This window comes from Salvelinus namaycush, chromosome 19 (assembly GCF_016432855.1).
Source record: "Salvelinus namaycush isolate Seneca chromosome 19, SaNama_1.0, whole genome shotgun sequence".
Taxonomy (NCBI): Eukaryota; Metazoa; Chordata; class Actinopteri; order Salmoniformes; family Salmonidae; genus Salvelinus; species Salvelinus namaycush.
In genome coordinates, this window is record NC_052325.1 from 3,997,885 (window position 1) to 4,020,428 (window position 22,544).

The 22,544-nt window shown below is 44.2% G+C and overlaps 1 protein-coding gene across 2 annotated transcripts in view; it reads left to right on the forward strand.

Annotated features, from left to right (window-relative positions):
* Positions 1 to 22,544, forward strand: part of LOC120064064 (insulin-induced gene 2 protein-like) — a 44,119-nt gene that overhangs the window by 16,142 nt on the left and 5,433 nt on the right. The window lies entirely within an intron of this gene.

Here is a 22,544-nt window from a genome sequence, read left to right on the forward strand (position 1 = left end):
CCCAGAAATGTCCGGGAACTTGCAGGTGCTTGGTGGAAGAGTGGGGTAACATCTCACGGCAAATCTGATGCAGTCCATGAGGAGGAGTCGCACTGCAGTATTTAATGCAGCTGGTGGCCACACCAGATACTGACTTTTACTTTTGATTTTGACCCCCCCTTTGTTCAGGGATACATTATTCAATTTCTGTTAGTCACATGTCTGTGGAACTTGTTCAGTTTATGTCTCAGTTATTGAATCTTGTAATGTTCATACAAATATTTACACATGTTAAGTTTGCTGAAAATAAATACAGTTGACAGTGAGAGGACGTTTCTTTTTTTTGCTGAGTTTATATGAGTTTTTCATACTGACTCTGTCTTTGCGGCACGTCATTACATCTGGTGTCAATTTGAACTGAAGACCAGAGCAGAGCACTTCAATTCAACCTCCCTCAGATTGAGTTCATATTTCTCTCTCTCATACATTACAGACAGTACACAGTCTCCATCTATCCCATCCTGTTAGTTTACACGCTGACAGACACATCTGACATGCTAAATCACCCCCACCATTAGCCATGGTTGCTGACCAAACGGATGACATGCTAGAATCCTAATCCTGGGTTTGAATTGCTGTGCGCTCCGTGACTAAATGCTTTTGGTCAAACACAAATCATCAGTGTGTAATCCACTTAGCTGTGTGTGAGACTGTGTGTGTGGTCCCACATATCACAGCCTAGCAGAGGTACTAAAGCAGCCATACATACATGAGCGGTGGTGGTGTGTGGGCCGGGCCGTAGGTCATGGGATGAGCTAACCCACAGCAGAGAGGAGCAGTCAGGGTCCACTCTAGCACTTGAGCTCAGAGGCCTGCTGCAACTTACAGTGCAACATTTTTTAACAAATTCATAGTTATATTTTCTTAATAGCTCTAAATGAAAAATATGGACAATGTTAATATTGCAGTAGTGGTCTTCTTTCTCACGTAGCGTTACCATGCTATTACTTAGTTACCCACACACAGGTATGTCCTGCATTCATGAATATCTTGGTATTCCTGAACTTTTAAATGTAGACTCAGTGAAATGACGTTGCCACGAGCAGGATCACAGATATTGAGATGAGTGAGATGCTAGACTTCACTCTCACACAGTATCTGCTCATGTGCACAGGTTCGCTTCACGCTGCTACAACGTGGTAGCTACGGGACCAAAACAGCAGAGAAGTTGAACCTCGCGCTTCAACACTCTTAACTGTTGCGAAAATTGACCCATTATGCTGTTTACTTTCTACGTCATATCGCTGAGTCTACCTTTAACACTGCTTAATTTAGCTTCCATAAAAGAACTGCATTTACTTAGCCTTCCTGTGTCCACACACGCACACTCACACACACACACACAGGCCCTCTGATAATGGATATTAGGGTTATTAAGAGGGGGTTTTGTCTGTGGTGTCATGGATACCAAGTGATTACATACCACATGGCTGCTCCTCCTCCGTTCAGGTTCAAACCTCTGGGGTATCTCTCGCTGCCAAAGTCAAATCAATTACTTTCCACATGCATCCCTTATATAGTGTGCAACTATGGTGCGCTGTGCTATCAACTACAGATATGGTGTTGTACAAAAAATATTGAAGGTAAAGAAACGTGCTGAAAGGCTTACAGTGGACTTTGAAAGGTCATATACTATTATAAACAAATATTACAGCCATGGAGTCATGACCATATGTGTATGGGTAGATTATAGGCTACATGTTGGGAATGGATGAGGGGAGTTTCCCCCATAAAATGTAAAGCACTTTGAACATCTGGTGGAAAAAGTGCTATATATATATACAGTGGGGCAAAAAAGTATTTAGTCAGCCACCAATTGTGCAAGTTCTCCCACTTAAAAAGATGAGAGAGGCCAAAGATTTTCTATGGGGTTGAGATCTGGAGACTGGCTAGGCCACTCCAGGACCTTGAAATGCTTCTTACGAAGCCACTCCTTCGTTGCCTGGGCGGTGTGTTTGGGATCATTGTCATGCTGAAAGACCCAGCCACGTTTCATCTTCAATGCCCTTGCTGATGGAAGGAGGTTTTCACTCAAAATCTCATGATACATGGCCCCATTCATTCTTTCCTTTACACGGATCAGTCGTCCTGGTCCCTTTGCAGAAAAACAGCCCCAAAGCATGATATTTCCACCCCCATGCTTCACAGTAGGTATGGTGTTCTTTGGATGCAACTCAGCATTAAAAGTTATATTTTGGTTTCATCTGACCATATGACATTCTCCCAATCTTCTTCTGGATCATCCAAATGCTCTCTAGCAAACTTCAGACGGGCCTGGACATGTACTGGCTTAAGCAGGGGGACACGTCTGGCACTGCAGGATTTGAGTCCCTGGCGGCGTAGTGTGTTACTGATGGTAGGCTTTGTTACTTTGGTCCCAGCTCTCTGCAGGTCATTCACTAGGTCCCCCCGTGTGGTTCTGGGATTTTTGCTCACCGTTCTTGTGATCATTTTGACCCCACGGGGTGAGATCTTGCGTGGAGCCCCAGATCGAGGGAGATTATCAGTGGTCTTGTATGTCTTCCATTTCCTAATAATTGCTCCCACAGTTGATTTCTTCAAACCAAGCTGCTTACCTATTGCAGATTCAGTCTTCCCAGCCTGGTGCAGGTCTACAATTTTGTTTCTGGTGTCCTTTGACAGCTCTTTGGTCTTGGCCATAGTGGAGTTTGGAGTGTGACTGTTTGAGGTTGTGGACAGGTGTCTTTTATACTGATAACAAGTTCAAACAGGTGCCATTAATACAGGTAACGAGTGGAGGACAGAGGAGCCTCTTAAAGAAGAAGTTACAGGTCTGTGAGAGCCAGAAATCTTGCTTGTTTGTAGGTGACCAAATACTTATTTTCCACCATAATTTGCAAATAAATTCATAAAAAATCCTACAATGTGATTTTCTGGATTTTTTTTTCTCATTTTGTCTGTCATAGTTGAAGTGTACCTATGATGAAAATTACAGGCCTCTCATCTTTTTAAGTGGGAGAACTTGCACAATTGGTGGCTGACTAAATACTTTTTTGCCCCACTGTATATATATCCATTAACATTATTATGTTTATGTTATCTATTGATGTTGTCTAAAGAGGATTGTAGGAACTCTGTGGCAGACACGGCTATAGAGTAGGTTGTGATTTGTGTTCTCCTGGAAGCCCCATGGAGTCCCAGCAGTGTTTCTAAACCCCGGACATTAAGCCCCATGGGTGCCTCTGTACCCTCAGGAGATCCACTGGTCTTGGCCTGGGGGCCCGAGGGGTTTTAGATGTTCCCTTTGCAGCTATTGCAATTGACCCTGTCTGCCCTGAGAGCACCGGTTCAACAGTGATGTCATGTCGCACCGTTGTCAGTGTTGTGAGTTTTTCAATGAGGCTGAGGGCAATAAAACGTTGAGCCAGTGAGTGCAAAAGGCCTTGAAACTAAACATATGGGCAAGCAGTTTGGCCTCAACTCTCACTTGGCGCTCAAACACCTTTTGCAGGTCCCACAAATCATCAGGCTGAGAGGGAAATTAACACAGGGTCAAAATAGGTAACGTTTTCCAGGAACTAGTTGTTGTGTGGGTGTGTTTGTTATGGTAACGTATGTTCTGTATGTGTGGGACAGCCCACATTTACAGGGTCTGAGTCAGAGTTCCTGCTCTAGATCCCCTTACACCAACCAGGTGCCACCGCAGCCACAAGTTGTCCACATAAATGTGAGGTATCTGAAGGGAACAGATTGACTGATGTTGAACTGTGAGCTGTGAACTGTGAGCCGAGTGCCGTGAGCTCCCCCCCAATGCCTCAAGTAGCACACACTTGTGTAATAAAACTTGTAATGAAAACAACAGCTTCTAATAGTGAGCCTGAGAGTCCTGACGATCTTTACTGATGTTCTTGTGATTTTTGGCTGCACCTTGACCGCACCTCGTTGTTTGAAATGCTGTCTACACCCCTCTGAGAAATTAACAATTAAGAATGTTTGGCGAGATAGGAGAGAGAGAATCTGTATAATTGAGGTTGTGACAGAGACAGGTGATCATCTCCAATCAATAGATCTCCAAAAACAAAGATGCTGCTCTGTATGTGTAAAAACAGCAGTGCTAGGAGACTGGGGGTGAGAACAGACAGAGAGGTCAGAGACCAGGCCACTGATAGGCCTGATAGGCCCTCAGCAAGCCTCTTCAGCCGGTTAGCTTTGACATAATTAAAAAGATAAACCTTATGAACAGGGCACAGAGATGAGATAAGGCTGTAGTGAGAGGGAGACGTAGAGAGTGGAGAGAAGGATGGGGGGTTTGGAGGGGTACCACCAGGGAAATAAAGCCCCAACCTGTCAATCATTTTCTCCAGATATGGATGGATGGATGGATAGATGGGGATATCTGTCTGCTAACTAGGCTTGATCTGTACCTTGACTCACAGAATGTACGGATTATTACAATGAGGTAGCCTAAATTTTAAACAAATCGGCTAATCTTTGTGCCTGATCATACCTAAGACATACACCCTTCAACAGATGTTGCCAATAACAGGGCATTTGATCAGATAAGTTGTACAAAATGGCCGACCACTCAAGAGCTTTGATTCATATTCTGTTTTGAACAACAACATAATATAGTTATACTGGTGCTGTCTTTTTGGGTGATGACTGATGACTGAAACACACTTATAAGACCATGGGTAATTGGAAAATCGTGATTGTGTGTGTAGAGCTTGGAGATTGGCCACACAACAACTATTGATTTAAATGTAAGCCTATCTAATTATTGTCTTGTTAATTTCACTCTTGATGAGAACTGTCTGTTGCTCTGCTGTCTCTCTGAGGACATGTGGTGAAGCTCTCCATCCAACTTGAACTCTTCTCTAGTAACAACAACAAGTCTAGTAACATTGAACCAGGAAGGACCTCAGCATTAGACCAACCCTTTGTGTGAACCACGGATGCCATGGCCTAGCTAGCTGATTCAGAACAGGGACTGAACTAGACCAACCGTGGCTGCTACTGCTGCATAGGTAACAGATATTCCTACTGCAAATAATTCCTACCCTTCAGAACACACATATAACAATCTGTTCCAGCTGCAGACGTACCAGTCTCTCTCACTGGAGTGTGTAAACGATCTCAGAGCACATGGTCTTTTCCTCCTCCGGTACAGCCAGCCTTACACAGGCGGGTGCCTCCAGATTGACAGGTAGCTCGTCTCTGCGACACTCGGCTGCTCATATATAGAGTCTGTGCAGCCTGTGTCTCCTGTGAGATGCTCTCACTTTTTCTGACACCCCCGATTAGAAGGCAAACCTGCATCGAGAGAATGCCTCTCTAACTGGCACAGTGTGTGTGTGTGTGTGTGTGTGTGTGTGTGTGTGTGTGTGTGTGCATGGGTGCATGGGTGCATGCGTGTGTGTGGTGCTGTGAGGTGGAAACACAGCTCTTTTGTTATGGGGTCCGTGGTGCAGGTTGGTTACATGACTACCTGAGGAGGAACGATGTACAGGCTGACAGGCAAACAGTGTTACTTCATTTTCAGAGCTTCCTTTCGAAATAGGAGTAAATAACTGGGTGCCACACGATGAAGCATATCTGAAGATTTGTCCTAAATATACTGACACATAATACATAGAAGTAGGACTTTCAGTCTGCTCGTGCGTCAATGTAATTACTCTAATCACATTTTTTCCCTATAATAATATAAAGAAAAGACACTGCCACGTCATAGATGCCTAGTGCTAAATTCTAAACCGACCCCCAGCCCTTACACCCATAGGCACTACTTTAGACCTGAAAGGAGTGGATAGAAATCAACATTGTAGTAATTGTCACGTTCCTGACCTTGTTTTCCTTTTGTATAGTTGTGTTTAGTGGGTCAGGACGTGAGCTGGGTGGGCAGTCTGTGTTGTTTGTTCTATGTTAAGTGTCAGGTTTAATTGACCTTGTATGGCTCTCAATCAGAGGCAGGTGTTTTACGTTTTCCTCTGATTGAGAACCATATATAGGGAGGTTGTTTCACATTGTTTGTTGTGGGTGGTTGTCTTCCGTGTCCGTATGTCTACCACACGGGACTGTTTCGTTTGTCGTTCATGTATGTAGTCTGTTCCTGTTCGTGCGTTCTTCGTCTATTGTAAGTTCTCAAGTCAGGTCTGTCTACATCGTTTATTTGTTTTGTAGTCTGTTAAAGTGTTTGTGTTTCGTCTTACTTTATTAAAACTCATTATGTCAAACTATCACGCTGCGCATTGGTCCTCTGATCCTTCTCGCCTCTCCTCGTCTGAGGAGGAGGACGAAGTAGACGATCGTTACAGAACCACCCACCAAACAAGGATCAAGCAGCGGGGAAAAGGGCAGCGACAGCAACAGCAGAAATCCCAGGACTCCTGGACATGGGAGGAGATCTTGAACGGAGAAGGACCCTGGGCACAGGCTGGGGAGTATCGCCGCCCCAAAGCTGAGCTGGAGAAAGCGAAAGCTGAGCGGCGGCGATATGAGGAGGCAGCAAGGCAGCGCGACAGGTACGAGAGGCAGCCCCATAATTTTTTTTTGGGGGGGGGGGATAGAGAGGAGTGTGGCTAAGCCAGGTAGCAGACCTGAGCGCACTCCTCGTGCTTATTATAAGCAACGCGTCACTGGTCAGGCACCGTGTTATGCGGTTAAGCGCACGGTGTCGCCAGTGCGTGCCCATAGCCCGGTGCGCTATAGGGCAGCCCCCCGAAAGTGTCGTGTGAGTGTGGGCATCCAGCCGGGGCGTATTGTGCCTGCTCAGCGCGTCTGGTCTCCGGTACGCAGTTTCGGTCCAGGGTATCCTGCGCCGGCTCTGCGTGCTGTGTCTCCGGGGCGCTGGGAGGGTGCAGTGCGTCCTATGCCTACGCTTCGCTCGTACCGGGCAAATGTGGGAGTGGAGCCTAAGGGAGAGGTGCGCGTAGTAGGCACTAGATCTCCAGTGCTCATCCACAGCCCGGTTCAACCTGTGCCTGCACTCTGGAGGGTACGGGCTGGAGTAGTACTCCAGCCTGGGGGAGTGGTGCCAAGGCTGCGCACCAGAGCTCCAGTGCTCCCTCACAGCCCGGTCCTTCAGGTGCCTTTTAACATCAAGCCTCCTGTAGGTCTCTCCAGCCTGGTGGGTCCTGTGGCAGCCCCACGCACCAGGCTGTCTCTCCGTCTCCTCCCTACAGGTGTGCCAGTCTGCCCAGAGCCGCCTGCACTGCCAGTCTGCCCAGAACTGCCCGTCTGTCCCGAGCTGTCAGAGCTGCCCGTTTGTCCCAAGCTGTCAGAGCTGGCCGTCTGCCCAGCGGCGCCTGAACTGCCCGTCTGCCCAACGCCGTCTGAACTGTCCGTCTGCCAAGCGCTGCATGAACTGCCCGTCTGTACTGAGCCTTCAAAGCCGCCCGTCTGTACTGAGCCTGCAAAGCCGCCCGTCTGCCATGAGCCTTCAGAGCCGTCCGCCAGACAGGAGCCGCTAGAGCCTTCCGCCAGACAGGAGCCGCTAGAGCCTTCCGCCAGACAGGAGCAGCCAAAGCCTTCCGCCAGACAGGATCAGCCAGAGCCTTCCGCCAGACAGGATCAGCCAGAGCCTTCCGCCAGACAGGATCAGCCAGAGCCTTCCGCCAGACAGGATCAGCCAGAGCCTTTCGCCAGACAGGATCAGCCAGAGCCTTCAGCCAGCCATGACCAGCCAGAGCCGTCAGCCAGCCATGACCAGCCAGAGCCGTCAGCCAGCCATGACCAGCCAGAGCCGTCAGCCAGCCATGACCAGCCAGAGCCGTCAGCCAGCCATGACCAGCCAGAGCCGTCAGCCAGCCATGACCAGCCAGAGCCGTCAGCCAGCCATGACCAGCCAGAGCTGCCCCTCAGTCCGGAGCTGCCGTCCCTCAGTCCGGAGCTGCCGTCCCTCAGTCCGGTGCTGCCGTCCCTCATTCCGGTGCTGCCCCTTATCCCGGTGCTGCCCCTTATCCCGGTGCTGCCCCTTATCCCGGTGATGCCCCTTAATTTAGGTGGGTTTAGTTGGAGGGTGGTCATTGGGAGGGGGATACGGAAGCGGGGAGTGACTATGGTGGTGTGGGGACAGCGTCCGGAGCCGGAGCCGCCACCATGGACAGATGCCCACCCAAACCCTCCCCTTGAGGTTGAGTTTTGCGGCCGGAGTCCGCATCTTGGGGGGGGGGGGTAATGTCACGTACCTGACCTTGTTTTCCTTTTGTATAGTTGTGTTTAGTGGGTCAGGACGTGAGCTGGGTGGGCAGTATGTGTTGTTTGTTCTATGTTAAGTGTCAGGTTTAATTGACCTTGTATGGCTCTCAATCAGAGGCAGGTGTTTTACGTTTTCCTCTGATTGAGAACCATATATAGGGAGGTTGTTTCACATTGTTTGTTGTGGGTGGTTGTCTTCCGTGTCCTATGTCTACCACACGGGACTGTTTCGTTTGTCGTTCATGTATGTAGTCTGTTCCTGTTCGTGCGTTCTTCGTCTATTGTAAGTTCTCAAGTCAGGTCTGTCTACATCGTTTATTTGTTTTGTAGTCTGTTAAAGTGTTTGTGTTTCGTCTTACTTTATTAAAACTCATTATGTCAAACTATCACGCTGCGCATTGGTCCTCTGATCCTTCTCGCCTCTCCTCGTCTGAGGAGGAGGACGAAGTAGACGATCGTTACAGTAATAGCATCATTTTACCTTCTGATTGGCTTGGTAGAAATGCCACCATGCTGCTTCCACCTATTTAATCCTCCCAGATCTATGTTTGTTGGTGAAAAAATGAAATGTTGTCACTATCCAACCATATGAATTGAGTTAAATTATAATTTCACAATGCATGGTTAAAAATCTTTCATAAATATGACAACACTAGGGATGGGGGTATGAGCAGGCGGGTCTGGGCAGATGACATGTAGGCATTGTTTGTGTGTCTGTAAGTTGTCGTTCGTATATATACACGTTTATTTTTGTTCTTGGAATGTAAAAATATATATATATATATAAAAATGAATATGGCAACATGTAACACAGACAATGTACCCACTCTATATTAATATTACAGCTCCAAATGTTATCATTCTAGTCTAATATCTAAATGTATTCTCTGCACACATATAGGACACATGACACAATAAGCACATGATCATAACCTTAAAAGGACAGAAGTGATTTATCATTTTCTAGAATACATTTTATGACTTTTTCAACAACAACAAAAATGTTTTCTTTGTCCAAAAAATAGTTGTATCCCTTCATTGATTTGTTGTTTCTTGTAAGCACTTACAAGCTATATTAATCTGAGAGCTGGTGAACAGAAGCAGTCTGTGTAATTAGCAGATGTGTACTGTTTTATAGGCTTGGCACAGCATCGCTGACAGCAGCTGAAAATCTCTTTCTTTTTCTCTTTCTCTGTGTTGGGAGGTCTTCTTCCCCTTGAGGACAACTGTACCAAAGGAAAATGCCTGGCACAGTGGCACAAGTCTTGATTTGCGTGGACAAATATATTTGGAGTTAGGACTGGAATTACATTCTCGACACAGTCTTGTACATGAATAATCTTAATGTTACTTTTTAAATGTTATTTCGTTACAATATTGTCTAGAACAAGGTCTCTGTTTAGAAATGAGAGAGGTATGTTTTTGAACTGTTCATTTTGAGTTCAATGTGTTCTCTGTCTTGTTAATACTGCTTCTGGATGCGTGTTCAGCCAGTCAGTGGACATCAGGACATTGGTTACACCAACACTGCTTCGGCCATAGCTGCCATATTGGCAGCCATATTAGCGTCCCAAACTTCAGATTTCACACCAAAGGGTCTGAGGATGACATAGCCAACGCACTATGTAGCCTCTCACCATGACAATACACAATAGCATGGAGCAATTTATAATTTATCTTCTCTTAGCAATCGCCACTTCCAGAGAGCAGAGCTCCATTCACTGGCTCCATTGTGAGCTGAAGACTAATGCATTATGAATCTAGATTTATGTTGTTGCTGTCCCTGGTTTGGCAGAGGACACCATATCCAATAACTTATTTTTACAGAGTGGACCAGCGTAGACAGCACAGGAAGGGGAACATATACTGTAAGTTCTCAGGACTTCTCAGGACTTCCCCTGAATAAAATAAGCAATGTCCTTGGATGTGGATTGCAGTTAGGTTGATAGGGCTATACAGTGGTGAATGACCCTGTTGAGGTGATGATGTATCTGAAAAGATAAGCCATGTGAGAAGACAAAAATATTGGAGTGGAGGTTCTTTGGAGATCTATTGCGCTTGGTCAGCTCCAACATGTTAGTCCTCTGTTACTCTTTCACTCACCCTCTCTCACACTCTCACTCACTCACTCACTCACTCACTCACTCACTCAATCTTTCTTTCTCTCTCCCATCACTCTCTCTCGCCTTCTCTCCCGCTCTCTCTCGCTCTCTCTCTCTCTCTCTCTCACACACACACTCTGGCTCTCTCGGCTCTCTCACTCTCTCTCACTCACTCACACTCTCTCTCTCTCTCTCCCATTCCCTCCCTCTCTCTCTCTGCAGACCTTCAAGACAAAGCTCTGCTTCTAATTTGTTAAGGAGGATGGAAAGAATGTGATTTAGAGCTGTGAAGAGCAGCGTACCATCAACACACACAAACTCTCAGGGGTATCCTGGGGGTCTTAGGGCTGGTCTGGGGAAAACCCACAGGATGAATAAATCACAGAGACATACAGTGTCACAGACCACCTATACCATACATCGATGCTCATAGTCCATACCCATTGATTGTGTGTGTGTGTGTTCACTAACCGTTTAAAAACAACCCTGAACAAACCTCTGACATCATCAATAACCTCCCTTCTGATTGGACTATCCGTGTCCATATATATCAGGACCTTCATGCATGGGGTGTGTTTGTAAGAATGTTAAATGTGTGTGTATGTGTGTGTGTGCATGTCGACCCCGTATCTCGACAGTGAAATAAATGTTAATGACACATCAAGAAGACATTAGGGAGTCATGGTAGACTGAGTCACCATTAGGAGTCATCTGTTTTAGGTGTCATGTCTGCTGACCTATAATGGCCAATCCATCCTACTTAATGAGACTATTTAACAAGCTCTGAACTCTTTAGTGAACATTGAATTTTAGTATAGGTGTGGTCCTCAGGGAGAGAGAGGTGTTAGGGTGTTCCCTCCATTGGGTCCTGGTTGATTAGTCCAGGGGCCTCCGCAGGGCCCCTAGAGAGCACTGGGTCTCCCCATGGAGTCACGGTAACAGACTGGGGTTGAATCACTACAAAAGAGGCCTGTTCTTAGTCTCAAAAGCCAGAGTGAGTGCCAGATTGCAGTTAATTGAAAAATAAAATGTTTAAAAAACAAAAGACAAGGAGAACTTTTTGCAATGCTTGTATTTGGAATAGGACTTTCAGTTTAGTCATTTTCAATTTTTGAAGAGACAAGAAAAAGCAAAGAATGTCAGGCAGACAACACAAATTGATTGATTATTCATTACAAGCTTTAGATCAATAGGTTCATTTTCATTATTCAGATAGGGTAGGTGAGAGAATTTACGGGTATTTCAGAATTATAAATGTACTGAATCCTTTTCACTAATGCATCATATTGCTTGGCTGTGGTAGAGACTCCAATCAGCATGTTGCCTGGTTGTGGTAGAGGCTCCAAGCATCATTTTGCTTGGTTGTGGTAGAGGCTCCAAGCAGAATATTGCCTGGTTGTGGTAGAGGCTCCAAGCAGCATTTTGCCTGGTTGTGGTAGAGGCTCCAAGCAAAATATTGTCTGGTTGTGCTAGAGGCTCCAAGCAGCATATTGTCTGGTTGTGGTAGAGGCTCCAAGCAGCATATTGTCTGGTTGTGGTAGAGGCTCCAAGCAGCATATTTTCTGGTTGTGGTAGAAGCTCCAAGCAGCATATTGTCTGGTTGTGGTAGAGGCTCCAAGCAGCATTTTGCCTGGTTGTGGTAGAGGCTCCAAGCAGCATATTGTCTGGTTGTGGTAGAGGTTCCAAGCAGCATATTGTCTGGTTGTGGTAGAGGCTCCAAGCAGCATTTTGCTTGGTTGTGGTAGAGGCTCCAAGCAGTATTTTGCTTGGTTGTGGTAGAGGCTCCAAGCAGCATATTGTCTGGTTGTGGTAGAGGCTCCAAGCAGCATATTGTCTGGTTGTGGCAGAGGCTCCAAGCAGCATTTTGCCTGTTTGTAGTAGAGGGTCCAAGCAAAATATTGTCTGGTTGTGGTAGAGGCTCCAAGCAGCATATTGTCTGGTTGTGGTAGAGGCTCCAAGCAGCATATTGTCTGGTTGTGGTAGAGGCTCCAAGCAGCATTTTGCCTGTTTGTAGTAGAGGCTCCAAGCAAAATATTGTCTGGTTGTGGTAGAGGCTCCAAGCAGCATATTGTCTGGTTGTGGTAGAGGCTCCAAGCAGCATATTGTCTGGTTGTGGTAGAGGCTCCAAGCAGCATATTTTCTGGTTGTGGTAGAAGCTCCAAGCAGCATATTGTCTGGTTGTGGTAGAGGCTCCAAGCAGCATATTGTCTGGTTGTGGTAGAGGCTCCAAGCAGCATATTGTCTGGTTGTGGTAGAGGCTCCAAGCAGCATTTTGCTTGGTTGTGGTAGAGGCTCCAAGCAGTATTTTGCTTGGTTGTGGTAGAGGCTCCAAGCAGCATATTGTCTGGTTGTGGTAGAGGCTCCAAGCATCATTTTGCTTGGTTGTGGTAGAGGCTCCAAGCAGTATTTTGCCTGGTTGTGGTAGAGGCTCCAAGCATAGTTTTGCTTGGTTGTGGTAGAGGCTCCAAGCAGCATTTTGCCTGTTTGTGGTAGAGGCTCCAAGCAGAATATTGTCTGGTTGTGGTAGAGGCTCCAAGCAGCATATTGTCTGGTTGTGGTAGAGACTCCAAGCAGCATTTTGCCTGGTTGTGGTAGAGGCTCCAAGCAGAATTTTGCCTGGTTGTGGTAGAGGCTCCAAGCAGCATTTTGCCTGTTTGTGGTAGAGGCTCCAAGCAGCATTTTGCCTGTTTGTGGTAGAGGCTCCAAGCAGAATATTGTCTGGTTGTGGTAGAGGCTCCAAGCAGCATATTGTCTGGTTGTGGTAGAGACTCCAAGCAGCATTTTGCCTGGTTGTGGTAGAGGCTCCAAGCAGAATTTTGCCTGGTTGTGGTAGAGGCTCCAAGCAGCATTTTGCCTGTTTGTGGTAGAGGCTCCAAGCAGCATTTTGCCTGGTTGTGGTAGAGGCTCCAAGCAGCATATTGTCTGGTTGTGGTAGAGGCTCCAAGCAGCATTTTGCCTGTTTGTGGTAGAGACTTCAAGCAGCATATTGTCTGGTTGTGGTAGAGGCTCCAAGCAGCATATTGTCTGGTTGTGGTAGAGGCTCCAAGCAGCATTTTGCCTGGTTGTGGTAGAGGCTCCAAGCAGCATATTGTCTGGTTGTGGTAGAGGCTCCAAGCAGCATTTTGCTTGGTTGTGGTAGAGGCTCCAAGCAGCATTTTGTCTGGTTATGGTAGAGGCTCCAAGCAGCATTTTGCCTGGTTGTGGTAGAGGCTCCAAGCAGCATATTGTCTGGTTGTGGTAGAGGCTCCAAGCAGCATTTTGCTTGGTTGTGGTAGAGGCTCCAAGCAGCATTTTGCTTGGTTGTGGTAGAGGCTCCAAGCAGCATATTGTCTGGTTGTGGTAGAGGCTCCAAGCAGCATATTGTCTGGTTGTGGTAGAGGCTCCAAGCAGCATTTTGCCTGGTTGTGGTAGAGGCTCCAAGCAGCATTTTGTTCCTCTTGTGGCAGAGACTCCAAGCAGTAAATGTGCTGATGGATTCAATTACCTCTCCTTTGTCCACTCAACAAAGAGCATAATTTGTGCTAATGGTTATAGCACACTCACACAGAGACACACACACACTTACCCTATGAATCTTGAATCAACGACAGTTAGAACGGAAGATGGACAAAGAAATACTTGGAAAGTCTTTCAATACATATATTGGCAAAATCACTTCAGTTTTACACATCATTCTGGGAATTACAAAATAGAGCCAATGATTAAAATCAGTGACCTAACTGATCTCCTTTCATTCTCATTCTGAATGACTCATCCCTTTTCAGGCAGGGATACCTAGGTCTTTCACTGACTGGCATAATAGCCCTTCTCACAACCCGTTAATTACTCTGATGGGAAGATATGGGTATGAGACTATATGGATGGTAATTGAGTAGATGTGTGTAACCACCCTCACCATTATTAAAACTCATAAGTTCCTCTTTTATTTGGAATTGATTGGAATACATTAGCCTCATAATATAATAATCTATATAAAAAATATATATAATTCTAAGATCGTCTCTTCAGGTTCAAATTAATTAAATTCCTTTTTAGCCATATTTGATTCAATTGCTCTCATTTTCCCAGTATCGGACCTACACCATTCATTCTAGAAATGCATAAATGAAGAAAATGTAAAAAGGTGAATTATTTGAGAGAAGCCAACTGTCAGTGAATTCGGACCAAGTTCATTATTTCAGCCTGATAACCCTTCTCATCTCTTTGACTCACTTTATAGAGAGAGACAATTAATTATGTCAAACATGCTCTCTTTCTTTCTTGAGAGTGGCCAGGCCCAGGCAGGCTGGTGGGGGTGTTACTGTACGAGGGATGGGGGGAGGGGGTATAGGAGGAGTGAGGTAACAGCCCTCTCTAATCTCGACACACCTGTCAGACATACAGATCGTTATCTTGCCACTGAGAGGCCAAGCTGGTTTTGTCAAGAGAAGCAGCTCTAACAACTACAGCATCCAGGGGAGCTCAGTGCTGAGCTGATCAGCCCACTGTTCACTGGTAGACAATTTACTCAATTAACCAACAGCAGTCAGCCATGGCTGTAATGAGCTGGTAACAGGCAATGAGTTGGGGTCAATGACTGGAGATCTTCAAATCCCATTTAGCTTATTAATAAGGGACATCGACTTCATCTCCTTCAAGGACATTTTACCATTCCCTTCTTGTGGCTGCATGAAGCAGTGTTTGGGAATAGCAAGGAAAACCAGTAACGTCTTCCAATGAGAGGGTGCCTGATCATTCTAGTGTTGAGTGAGGGACATCAGCGTGACACCAAAATGAAAGCATGACCACATGGCAGTGTCCTCAGAGTCAGCTTGTGTCCTGTCTGAGCATGTGGGCCTACTGTGATACCTCGAGATGGGGTGGGTGGGTGGGGGGGTTTAAGAATTTGTCACTATTGGAGGGAAGGGGGTACCTACGGCATAGCTACCAGCGCCGTTTCATCAACAGGAACACACTGAGGAGCCAAAAGTCTCTAGAAAATGCATGGTGTGTAATCCATCTCAGGAAAAAGGGTGGAAAATCACGCCCTCTCTCCGAAGGGGCCCGCTGCATAGTCGCTACGGCTGGTGACAGTCTGTCTGTCATTGGGCTGAGATGAGAGGGTGACACCGGGTAACAGTTTTGATGGCTTTAGGAAACGTGAAGTTGTGGCACAAGGTTCTGGAATGGACCTGATAATAAGTCATTTTGAAGAGTTTGGTCTTCAAGCGTTTGATCTTTGCGTGTTTGCTAATTTTCTTTATTTTACTCCTCATGAGAGATTTGAGAGAGTATGCATGAGCACAGCTGCCTCTCTGGCTTTAGCCACAGATAGGAGTACAGACAATTTACCATGTTAACAGTGTATGGGCTTCAACCCTGACATCAAAGAGATGGAGGACTGGTTAGAAGTTTTGTTCAGTTTAGCAGGATCACCATTAGCTACTGCACATGCAGCAGCTACTCTTCCTGGGGTCCACATCAAACATACAAATACATGACTCAGTACAGAACATTAATAGACAAGAACAACCTAAAATATTACATTAAATTCAAAATAAAGAATAATATAAGAGTTACAGTGTACATATAGGAAAGACAACCAGGAAAGACACTATTTACACACTATACATATTCATATTTCACTGTAAGGCACATGTGACTAATAAAATTAGATTTGATTTGATATTTGTATATACAGTGCAGTTAAATTAGATCTTTAGATAGAGGAGAGGCTCTGTGATGTAAGTTTTTTATCCGTTTTTTATAGCTAAACTTGCTTTTTGCCTGAGTAACCTCTAGAAAAGAAAAAGAGGAGAGAAGGAGAAGAGAAGTAATTTAGAAACTAGAGCTCTGTGCAGCTCAGCATGAGTGTCTGACCTCCCACCTCTGACAACAGGCCTGCCAGGTAAATACACTGTCTATCAGCAGGGGATCAGACTGCTGCTGGAGAAACACGTAGGCTCCACTTACAGCCTAGACATTAGCTAGTGGTGTACCACGTATACATGTGTGTGGGCATACTTGTGTGTGTTAGCATGAGCATGCATGTGTGAGTGTGAGCGTGCGTGTGTGCGTGCTTGCATCTGTGTGTGAGATGCCTGTCAGTTGAGTAAAAAGTAATTCTCTTTGATTCGTTCTCAGTCACACATCCAAATGAGTCCGGATGAGAAAGACAGTGGGGAATCTTTTGGCAATGGAATTGGCCTCTCTGTTTGGATTTATTCATTTGACATGTGGAACCTGATATTCAAATGAATGGTTTTAGACTGGTGTTAAAACAAAGAGAAAGACTGGTTATAACCATTTTTATATTGACTCTTCAGGAGTATTCAGTTTTATGTCTCATCAAATCCAAATAGTTGTTTAAGCCTCAAATTCTACTTCAATTCCAATTTGACTAGTACTGCTGCTACATGTAGTCCATGTGAAATACTGCTCCAGTACTGCAGGTGTACTGTCTGTGTACACATACAGAGCATGCCGATGTGTTAAGGGTGTCATGGACAGCTCAGTCACCTGGTCTCTGGAGGTCATCCCAGAGAGCTCCGGTGTCCAGAGCGGCCTGAGTGGTGACCTACCAGTCAGCGGACAGCAGTCAATGGCAACATGTTGACCACATTTCACGACCAGCTTGTGCAGGTGCCTCTGAGGTCAAGGGCCAGGGGTCTGTAGCTGGGGGTCAGAGGGGTCACATAGTCTGTTTTATAATGGTAGTATCCTCCTCTTCTCCCCCCTCCTCTCTGGCCACCTGTCCTGAGTCTGGGAGGTTTGATGTGCCAGGAAGAGTGTGTGTCTGTCTGTATGCTGGACAATAAAAATACTGATACTAAAAGAAAAGCCTCCTCACTATGGAACAGTACATTCAAATCAAATTGTATTTGTCACATGCCTCGTAAACAACAGGTGTAGACTAACAGTGACATGCCTACTTACAGGTCCTTTAGACTGGTGTTAGTGCTTACTTACATCAGTTACTTACAGGTCCTTTAGACTGGTGTTAGTGCTTACTTACATCACTTACTTACTGGTCCTTTAGACTGGTGTTAGTGCTTACTTACATCACTTACTTACAGGTCCTTTAGACTGGTGTTAGTGCTTACTTACATCAGTTACTTACAGGTTCTTTAGACTGGTGTTAGTGCTTACTTACATCAGTTACTTACAGGTCCTTTAGACTGGTGTTAGTGCTTACTTACATCACTTACTTACTGGTCCTTTAGACTGGTGTTAGTGCTTACTCACATCACTTACTTACAGGTTCTTTAGACTGGTGTTAGTGCTTACTTACATCACTTACTTACTGGTCCTTTAGACTGGTGTTACTGCTTACTTACATCACTTACTTACTGGTTCTTTAGACTGCTGTTAGTGCTTACTTACATCACTTACTTACAGGTCCTTTAGACTGGTGTTAGTGCTTACTTACATCACTTACTTACAGGTCCTTTAGACTGGTGTTAGTGCTTACTTACATCACTTACTTACAGGTTCTTTAGACTGGTGTTAGTGCTTACTTACATCACTTACTTACTGGTTCTTTAGACTGGTGTTACTGCTTACTTACATCACTTACTTACTGGTCCTTTAGACTGGTGTTAGTGCTTACTTACATCAGTTACTTACAGGTCCTTTAGACTGGTGTTAGTGCTTACTTACATCACTTACTTACAGGTCCTTTAGACTGGTGTTAGTGCTTACTTACATCACTTACTTACTGGTTCTTTAGACTGGTGTTAGTGCTTACTTACATCACTTACTTACTGGTCCTTTAGACTGGTGTTACTGCTTACTTACATCACTTACTTACTGGTCCTTTAGACTGGTGTTAGTGCTTACTTACATCACTTACTTACTGGTCCTTTAGACTGGTGTTAGTGCTTACTTACATCACTTACTTACAGGTCCTTTAGACTGGTGTTAGTGCTTACTTACATCACTTACTTACTGGTCCTTTAGACTGGTGTTACTGCTTACTTACATCACTTACTTACTGGTCATTTAGACTGGTGTTAGTGCTTACTTACATCACTTACTTACTGGTCCTTTAGAGTGGTGATAGTGCTTACTTAAATCACTTACTTACAGGTCCTTTAGACTGGTGTTAGTGCTTACTTACATCACTTACTTACTGGTTCTTTAGACTGGTGTTAGTGCTTACTTACATCACTTACTTACTGGTCCTTTAGACTGGTGTTAGTGCTTACTTACATCACTTACTTACTGGTCCTTTAGACTGGTGTTAGTGCTTACTTACATCACTTACTTACTGGTCCTTTAGACTGGTGTTAGTGCTTACTTACATCAGTTACTTACAGGTCCTTTAGACTGGTGTTAGTGCTTACTTACATCACTTACTTACAGGTCCTTTAGACTGGTGTTAGTGCTTACTTACATCACTTACTTACTGGTTCTTTAGACTGGTGTTAGTGCTTACTTACATCACTTACTTACTGGTCCTTTAGACTGGTGTTACTGCTTACTTACATCACTTACTTACTGGTCCTTTAGACTGGTGTTAGTGCTTACTTACATCACTTACTTACTGGTCCTTTAGACTGGTGTTAGTGCTTACTTACATCACTTACTTACAGGTCCTTTAGACTGGTGTTAGTGCTTACTTACATCACTTACTTACTGGTCCTTTAGACTGGTGTTACTGCTTACTTACATCACTTACTTACTGGTCCTTTAGACTGGTGTTAGTGCTTACTTACATCACTTACTTACTGGTCCTTTAGAGTGGTGTTAGTGCTTACTTACATCACTTACTTACAGGTCCTTTAGACTGGTGTTAGTGCTTACTTACATCACTTACTTACTGGTTCTTTAGACTGGTGTTAGTGCTTACTTACATCACTTACTTACAGGTCCTTTAGACTGGTGTTAGTGCTTACTTACATCACTTACTTACTGGTCCTTTAGACTGGTGTTACTGCTTACTTACATCACTTACTTACAGGTCCTTTAGACTGGTGTTAGTGCTTACTTACATCACTTACTTACTGGTCCTTTAGAGTGGTGTTAGTGCTTACTTACATCACTTACTTACAGGTCCTTTAGACTGGTGTTAGTGCTTACTTACATCACTTACTTACTGGTTCTTTAGACTGGTGTTAGTGCTTACTTACATCACTTACTTACTGGTCCTTTAGACTGGTGTTAGTGCTTACTTACATCACTTACTTACTGGTCCTTTAGACTGGTGTTAGTGCTTACTTACATCACTTACTTACTGGTCCTTTAGACTGGTGTTAGTGCTTACTTACATCACTTACTTACTGGTCCTTTAGACTGGTGTTAGTGCTTACTTACATCACTTACTTACTGGTCCTTTAGACTGGTGTTAGTGCTTACTTACATCACTTACTTACTGGTCCTTTAGACTGGTGTTAGTGCTTACTTACATCACTTACTTACAGGTCCTTTAGACTGGTGTTAGTGCTTACTTACATCACTTACTTACTGGTCCTTTAGACTGGTGTTACTGCTTACTTACATCACTTACTTACTGGTCCTTTAGACTGGTGTTAGTGCTTACTTACATCACTTACTTACTGGTCCTTTAGAGTGGTGTTAGTGCTTACTTACATCACTTACTTACAGGTCCTTTAGACTGGTGTTAGTGCTTACTTACATCACTTACTTACTGGTTCTTTAGACTAGTGTTAGTGCTTACTTACATCACTTACTTACTGGTCCTTTAGACTGGTGTTAGTGCTTACTTACATCACTTACTTACTGGTCCTTTAGAGTGGTGTTAGTGCTTACTTACATCACTTACTTACAGGTCCTTTAGACTGGTGTTAGTGCTTACTTACATCACTTACTTACTGGTTCTTTAGACTGGTGTTAGTGCTTACTTACATCACTTACTTACTGGTCCTTTAGACTGGTGTTAGTGCTTACTTACATCACTTACTTACTGGTCCTTTAGACTGGTGTTAGTGCTTACTTACATCACTTACTTACTGGTCCTTTAGACTGGTGTTAGTGCTTACTTACATCACTTACTTACTGGTTCTTTAGACTGGTGTTAGTGCTTACTTACATCACTTACTTACTGGTTCTTTAGACTAGTGTTAGTGCTTACTTACATCACTTACTTACTGGTCCTTTAGACTGGTGTTAGTGCTTACTTACATCACTTACTTACTGGTCCTTTAGAGTGGTGTTAGTGCTTACTTACATCACTTACTTACAGGTCCTTTAGACTGGTGTTAGTGCTTACTTACATCACTTACTTACTGGTTCTTTAGACTGGTGTTAGTGCTTACTTACATCACTTACTTACTGGTCCTTTAGACTGGTGTTAGTGCTTACTTACATCACTTACTTACTGGTCCTTTAGACTGGTGTTAGTGCTTACTTACATCACTTACTTACTGGTCCTTTAGACTGGTGTTAGTGCTTACTTACATCACTTACTTACTGGTCCTTTAGACTGGTGTTAGTGCTTACTCACATCACTTACTTACAGGTTCTTTAGACTGGTGTTAGTGCTTACTTACATCAGTTACTTACAGGTCCTTTAGACTGGTGTTAGTGCTTACTTACATCACTTACTTACAGGTCCTTTAGACTGGTGTTAGTGCTTACTTACATCACTTACTTACAGGTCCTTTAGACTGGTGTTAGTGCTTACTTACATCACTTACTTACAGGTCCTTTAGACTGGTGTTAGTGCTTACTTACATCACTTACTTACAGTTCCTTTAGACTGGTGTTAGTGCTTACTTACATCACTTACTTACAGGTCCTTTAGACTGATGTTAGTGCTTACTTACATCAGTTACTTACAGGTCCTTTAGACTGGTGTTAGTGCTTACTTACATCACTTACTTACTGGTTCTTTAGACTGGTGTTAGTGCTTACTTACATCACTTACTTACTGGTCCTTTAGACTGGTGTTAGTGCTTACTTACATCACTTACTTACTGGTTCTTTAGACTGGTGTTAGTGCTTACTTACATCACTTACTTACTGGTTCTTTAGACTGGTGTTAGTGCTTACTTACATCACTTACTTACTGGTCCTTTAGACTGGTGTTACTGCTTACTTACATCACTTACTTACTGGTCCTTTAGACTGGTGTTAGTGCTTACTTACATCACTTACTTACTGGTCCTTTAGACTGGTGTTAGTGCTTACTTACATCACTTACTTACTGGTCCTTTAGACTGGTGTTAGTGCTTACTTACATCACTTACTTACTGGTCCTTTAGACTGGTGTTACTGCTTACTTACATCACTTACTTACTGGTCCTTTAGACTGGTGTTAGTGCTTACTTACATCAGTTACTTACAGGTCCTTTAGACTGGTGTTAGTGCTTACTTACATCACTTACTTACTGGTTCTTTAGACTGGTGTTAGTGCTTACTTACATCACTTACTTACTGGTCCTTTAGACTGGTGTTAGTGCTTACTTACATCACTTACTTACTGGTTCTTTAGACTGGTGTTAGTGCTTACTTACATCACTTACTTACTGGTTCTTTAGACTGGTGTTACTGCTTACTTACATCACTTACTTACTGGTCCTTTAGACTGGTGTTAGTGCTTACTTACATCACTTACTTACTGGTCCTTTAGACTGGTGTTAGTGCTTACTTACATCACTTACTTACTGGTTCTTTAGACTGGTGTTAGTGCTTACTTACATCACTTACTTACTGGTTCTTTAGACTGGTGTTAGTGCTTACTTACATCACTTACTTACTGGTCCTTTAGACTGGTGTCTGGCAAAATAAATTAAACATTTGAAAAGTGACACAAAGAATAAATACACAGAGAATAATGAATAGCAATAACTAGTAAAAGTTACATGGCTATATACAGGGAGTACCAGTACCGAGTTGATGTGCAGGGGTCCGAGGTAATTGAGGTAGTAGCTATGTACATATAGATATGGGGTAAAGTGACTAGGCAACAGGATAGATAGACAGTAGCAGCAACGTATGTGGTGTGTGTGTGTGTGTGTGTGTGTGTGTGTGTGTGTGTGTGTGTGTGTGTGTGTGTGTGTGTGTGTGTGTGTGTGTGTGTGTGTGTGTGTGTGTGTGTGTGTGTGTGTGTGTGTGTGTGTGTGTGTGTGTGTGTGTGTGTGTGTGTGTGTGTGTGTGTGTGTGTGTGTGTGTTGGGATGTCACAATTGTTTTGTTCCGTTCCACTGTTTCAACCAGCAAAAAGTTCGGAAGCGGTTTGAACCTAAAACAAGTATTGGTTTATATTGTTCCTTTCTGTTACTTTTTTAACCTGTGAAATAAATAA